Here is a 6,488-nt window from a genome sequence, read left to right as displayed (position 1 = left end):
CCACACCAGAACACATGTGCTATGCAAAGGTGTGGGATTTTGGCAGGGAATTCAAGGATATGCACTGATTGGAAATGAAGCACTATAACTGCCCCAAATCTTTTGTAGATGTGAAGAGTTTTAAAAGTGGGATCACACAAGACTGTTTCAGTAGCATCATGAGCACAAATAATCATGAATGCACCATAAAAAGGACACCTGAAGGAGCCCTTTAAAGTAGGGAGGGCCCATAACAAAGATCTGATGCTCAGATCCCCTACTCCGTCCTGTAACAACATCCATGGTACACGCTGGTGAAAATTTCTACAGGCCAGTGGGTTTCGTGTGCTGACTTGCAGGGCTTGCACAGTTGTGGTTGTGAGGACACAACCAGGTTTTGTACATGTGATATCTTTTTGTAAATAAGTTATCTGTTTTCCACTGACAATGGCTAAAGGTGATCTTGTGAGGAGTTGGGGGGGGACCCGTAATTGGCCTTTTTTGCTATTTAATTTCTTCATATATACATAAAAAAATAATGCTATCATCATACAGCCCCCGTTGGAGAATTTGTAGTGCCATATTAGAATCCTTAATTTGCGTGAAGCCAAGAGTAGGTGCGGTTGGCAAGCAACACTAGTAGTTTAATATTTGTATGCTGCTTTTTCAGCCAAGTTGAGCTCAAAGTGGCTCACAGAAATAGCAGAGCGTTAAGAAATAACAGCAACACTTCCGAATACAAAAGAATTACACAATGAAGGTGCAATAAATGAATAGCCTAATGAATCCCTGGGTTACTCCCTGGAGCAGCCTAGAGCAGGCCTCCATTTCCTAGGAATCTCCTTGGTCTGGGCCAAGATGCATCACTTTGACCCCACCTTGCCTGCTGCAGGTGTTTTCCTTGCTTCCCATTTTGCTGCCTGTGACCTCCACAACTCCCTGTGGCAAGCCACGTCACTTCTTTCCTCATGTCAGACAGGAAGCAAACGTGATGATGAGGTGGCAGCAGAGGAGGCCCCTCAAGTGGCCTCATGCCACAGTAAACATGATAGTTTTTAACATGCCATTGAGTCCCACGTGAAGATCTCTCACTAGCAATCTGTGAGTAGTATTTTTTAGCATAAACCCGTAATCATTTGCAAAATATTTTTGCAGTCTCACAGCAAACCTAGAAAGCAGGTCATTGGTAGCCCCATTTCACAGATGTGATTTTTGCCAATAAGTTTGCTTGGCCTTACCATCAGGACTTAGGGATGGGGAACTGGAAGTGATTGACTTTTCTCTCTGACTCCCCTCCACATCCCTCAGTCCAGGAAGTCCATCACAGAGGAAGGTGTCCATGTGGTTTTAACTGTGCTTATGACCCAGTCTCCTTAAACCCTGGCCATCTCCCCCCCCCAAAAAAAAAATTCTGAATCTCCCCCTCCCACAAACCTAGCTTTTGGCAGGTATCCAGATCTGATAGCAAGCCCAGACAGTGACTGAGTGGTGTCCAGTGAACTGGCAAATGACGAGAGCTACATTAACACTCTCCTATTGTGTGGGCATTAGAGCATGGCGGAATGCACACATAGTGGCTATCCCTGCTGCTGAGACGTCTCTTCTGCTCATCTGGCTCCTCACATACCAATCCCACCCAGCTAGGGCAAAGGTAAGCAGGGTGGGCAGTGGGCTGGGGGCATGGGGCCAGTACTCTTAGCAACTGCAGTTGGAAAAGTCCTGCTCGTTAGGGAGCTGCTTCGTATTTTGCTTCCATTAACTGACAGGCTGGTACTGTCTCTATAGATCTCAGCATGGAACCTTTTTAGCACATTTAAAAGGGCTGCAGCACATGAACAGCTCCTCCCTTTCCTTAGCATTAAAATAAATTGACATATCTGCATTCACCTTGTTACAGACCACAACCACGCAAAGGGTGACCCCTTGTGCATCACCAAAAAGGAGGGCAATCATGGACACTGATAAAGTTTACATATACTAATTTGTATGTGCATGTCCTAATTTCTAAAGAAATATTGTAATTTAAATAGAAATACTGCACCAGATTTCAGTGGTAGGACAACAGAAGACTCTCAAGTTCAATCCCCACCATCTCCTGGTAGGGCTGGGAAAACCTTCTGGAGAGCCACTGTCACTCAGTGTACTGAGCTGCCAATATCATTGGTCTGACTCAGGATAAGGGAGTTTCTATGTTCCTGCATCACCCTAGTAGGGAAGATGGTGCCCTTGTATTTTGTGTTCTTTATCTTAGGGCCATCCACACTTACCTTTCCCCCTGTGCTTTCTAGGGACAGGTCCATGCTTTTTAAGTGCTGTGTCCGAGTGCTCCCCCACCCCCGGTACTTTCCCCATGAAAACTCAGCCTTTAACAGATTGCCGTTTGCTCTGATTTGGCATTAAAGAGTGAGTTTTCACTCAGACTTTAAGATGCAGACCTGTGCCTAGAAATATAGCACAAAAGGAAGGTTGGGTGAGCCCTTAATCTCAGGCGTGGACTGGATAGCCTATTAAATAGAGGACATCTCTAAATAGAAGGCTTCCCTCTGTAAAATAGGACACATGGCCACTCTATGCCTGGGTCCATCACATGGTGAGTCTGCCAATGCTTCCTGGCAGTGCCAGTCTTTGGGGTCTGATGGGGGTTTGAACCACTTGCCCAGAGTTTATGCCCTTCTTTCTAATCCCTGTCAACACCAGCCACATGGAATCATTCACCCACACTGACTGGTAGTTCTCCAGGATTTCAGACAGGATATTCCCAGCCCTGCCTGCAGGCACCACAGATTGAACCTGGGACCTTCTGCAGACAAATGTGAGGCTCTTCCACTGAGCTACGACCCTTCCCCTTAATGAACATTGCATATGCTAAGATATAGAAGCCATTGCTATAATTTAAATAGAAATGTGTCCAATGCCTCTCAGCATAGTAAGGAAGAAGAAGAAGAAGAAGAGGAGTTTGGATTTGATATCCCGCCTTTCACTCCCTTTAAGGAGTCTCAAAGCGGCTAACATTCTCCTTTCCCTTCCTCCCCCACAACAAACACTCTGTGAGGTGAGTGGGGCTGAGAGACTTCAAAGAAGTGTGACTGGCCCAAGGTCACCCAGCAGCTGCATGTGGAGGAGCGGAGACGCGAACCCGGTTCCCCAGATTATGAGACTACCGCTCTTAACCACTACACCACACTGGAAGACTGTGTGCATATGACTTTTGTGCCACCTCAATCTGCTTGATGGGCTGCCGTGTACAAGAAGATGCAAATATGTTTTCTTTTGTTCCGGAGGGTAGGACCTGAACCAATGGGTTTAAATTACAAGAAAAGCAATGTAGACTAGGCATGAGACATGTTGGTATGTGATTATGAGCTCTTTGAGAGTGGAATAGTGGAGGTGCCTTGGGAAATGGTGGATTCTTCTTCAGTAGAGGCTGGATGCTACAAGAGGGCTTTATTCCAACTCAGTGATACTATGAGTCTTCAGATAGAGGACTATCCTCTGTAAACTAGGATACATGCCCAACCTGTATAATGTACTTGAGTGCACTTTCATGTGGGTCAACTAACTCCAATGTCCTTCGAATGGCATGCCATTAAGGAGGCTGCCTCTTGATGATAGATTAATGGTTGTAGAGGAACTGAGGTTGTGGAGAGCAATTTGACAACTTCTGATGATGATCTAGTGCAGAGGTGAATGCACTGAAATAAACCAAAAGGAAGATCCTATAACCAGAACATACGTATTAGCTACAAGACGAAGTGTTGCTGTACTGTAAGGAGTTTACACAAACAATTATGTTCCTAAGTCACCACTTTGGAAAATGCAATTGCTCTGTGGTATAATAAAATATTATAATGGCTGCTGCGCATTTGTGGCCTGTTTAACCAACTCTGCATTTCCATAATTAAAATAATTAAAACAATGCAACCAGACACCGATGATTATACAGTACTGTGGTCACTATATAGGCCCCTTGACGTCCTATTTGTTTTGCTCTCTCAAGTTGGAGAGGCAGCCCATAATTTGCCAAGTTTAAAAGTGGCAGCTCTTTGGGGGAAAGGCTCAGGGCTCCACTGGTTTATTGCAGGGTAGCCATCTGATTAAGCATGTGCCTTCCAGAGTTGCCAACTAACCAGGGGAAGAATCATTCTGACTAGCTCTTGTGCTTGTAACAGCAGCTTGAGCCACACAAATCAAAACAGGAAGATTATCATCTCCTAATGGCTGCAGGTGGTCACCTGGAAGGTTCAAGACAGACGAAAACAAGGTACCTTTCACACAGCAAATAGTTAAACCATGAAATTCATTCCTACAAGATGTAGCAATGGCAGAAGATCGCTACTCTTGTGATGGCTACCAACTTGGATAGCTTTAAAAGAGATTTAGACAAATTCATGGAAAATAAGGCTTTCATCAGCTATATGACAGCTATGTTCTACCTCCACCGCTGGAGGTGTCGGCAACCAAGCTGCCGTACACAAACGATGAACTGTTTATACTTTGCTATGTTGCCTCCAAGTTGAGAAAATAATGTGTGAATTGGCCAAGGTCAGCATCTCCCTGTGGCCAAGGCCTCTGAAATATCCCCCTCTCTCTAAACACAGTTTGAGATTGCAGGGCCTTGGAGATGAGCAGGCCTGTTCCCTCCTGGGTTGCTATGGCAACTGCGCTGAAGCAAGGAGCTCAGCTGAGAGGAAGGAAGGGCCTTTGTGTGGCCTTGGCGGGTCCCCTGGGTGTTGCCTTGAAAAATGGGGAGGGGGGAAGGTCACAACGCAGTGCAAAAACAGAGGCGCACGCCTGTCTAGGAGCTATGCAAATAGGGGCGGGGGGCCTTCAGCCAGCAGCGGTTCTTCAGACTGCAACACTTGCCTTCCAAAACAAGCCACCCTCGCCAGGCCAGGAGGAGGGAGATTAACTGGATTTGGGAAGTTGGGTGTAGATCTGATTTCACACATGCACACCATGCCAAGCCAAGGGGGTCCTTCTAAGTCCAGGCATTTGGTGAGGAGCAGGAAGAGAAGGTGTGTGCCGCGACTTGAGTTGCCAACTGACCAGGCCGAAAGAAACAGCCTGGCATGCTGTTTGAATATATTAGAGGCAACGAAAGAGCAGAAGCTGGTGAAATAATTGGCAGCCCTAAGCCACTGTGGCCTGTTGAGCTGAGCACCAGAACTGAGCCCCAGATGCACCAGAGGAGTCGCGCCTTTGCTACTTTTTGAGATGCAGAGGGCAAAGAGACACAGTACAGGTCTGGCCTTTAACAGTCGCCTGGAGAAAGGAAACAGAAGGGGAAAGCAGAGCTTGTGGTCTCAAAATAACCAAAGAAGACATTTCCCAGAAGTCACAGCGCACGGCAGAAGCAGACATTGACTTATTTTACAGATTTCCCTCCAGTGTACATTTCTTTCTTTCTTGAAATCATTTCTAGACCACTTCATGTTTAAATAACAAAATAAACAAATCTCCAAATCCTTTACAACGTAACTCGCAATGTCAAATGGAACATTACAAAATATCAAAATAAAACATTGCAGAAAAAGGTCAAACACAAACTGCAAGAAAGATCCACGCTTAAAGCAGCAACATTAACAGGAAAAACAAATTACGATCTGAAATAAAAAACAAAACAAAAAAAGCATTACAAACAAAAATTATACAAAACAGACATTCAAAACTCTACAAATAAAGCATCATTAGTAACCATTTCCAGGGAGATTTGCAAGAGAACAAAACACAGTAACACTAGGAGCATAAACCTAAAAGAAATAGGGAGTGAGAATTGCAGCTTTCATTTCTTTTAAAGAATAAGTTTCTGGACCTCATGATCCATGCTCTAGTTGTTATAGCTAGACAAATTCCTGACATTGTCCCTGAATACAGTACAAAGGAAGCTGCCTGTTGTTGCTTAGGGTGTTTTTTCCTTTTTCTTGGCCTCAAATTTGGAAGGTGGATTAAGAATGGGGAGGGGGAGGAAAATGAAGATGAGGGTAGCAAAGGAATAGGCCAGGGCTGTAAGAGGCCTGCACCCTTGGTAGGTGTCTCTGGGCTTGTTTTCTTCCTCTCCCTTTGCTCCTTTCTTCATCTTCTGCTGGGGAGGCAAAAGAAAGTTGCCCAACAGGTTCCAACACCAAGTCCACTCCTCATATCCTCCTCATATCCTTGGGAGAGAAAATAAATATGAAGTCATTTCTGTGGTGAACTCTAGTGAAGAGAGAAAATAATCAATGTAAGATAGTAGTAAGATAGCGAGGGTGGCGTTGTGGGTAAAACCACAGAGCCTAGGGCTTGCCGATCAGAAGGTCGGCGGTTTGAATCCCCACGATGGGGTGAGCTCCTGTTGCTCGGTCCCTGCTCCTGCTAACCTAGCAGTTCGAAAGCACAAAGTGCAAGTAGATAAATAGGTACCACTCCGGCAGGAAGGTAAACGGCGTTTCTGTGCACTGCTCTGGTTCGCCAGAAGCGGCTTAGTCATGCTGGCCACATGATCCGGAAGCTGTATGCCGGCTCCGTCAGCC

At 45.5% G+C, this 6,488-nt stretch overlaps 1 long non-coding RNA gene across 2 annotated transcripts in view; it reads right to left on the bottom strand.

The window, feature by feature from the left end:
* Positions 1-3,516: 3,516 nt before the first annotated feature.
* The window catches only part of LOC310850464, a 33,726-nt gene continuing 30,754 nt past the window's right edge, over positions 3,517-6,488 (bottom strand). For both annotated transcript variants that reach the window (XR_014567344.1, XR_014567345.1), the window contains exons 2-3: positions 4,413-6,131; positions 3,517-3,671 (exon numbers count right to left, since the gene is read on the bottom strand). This is a non-coding gene — a long non-coding RNA (uncharacterized lncRNA). The remainder of the gene's footprint in view (positions 3,672-4,412; positions 6,132-6,488) is intronic.

Source organism: Podarcis gaigeae, assembly GCF_964106915.1.
Source record: "Podarcis gaigeae genome assembly, chromosome: 8".
Classification (NCBI taxonomy): domain Eukaryota; kingdom Metazoa; phylum Chordata; class Lepidosauria; order Squamata; family Lacertidae; genus Podarcis; species Podarcis gaigeae.
This window is presented reverse-complemented; position numbering and strand designations above follow the sequence as displayed.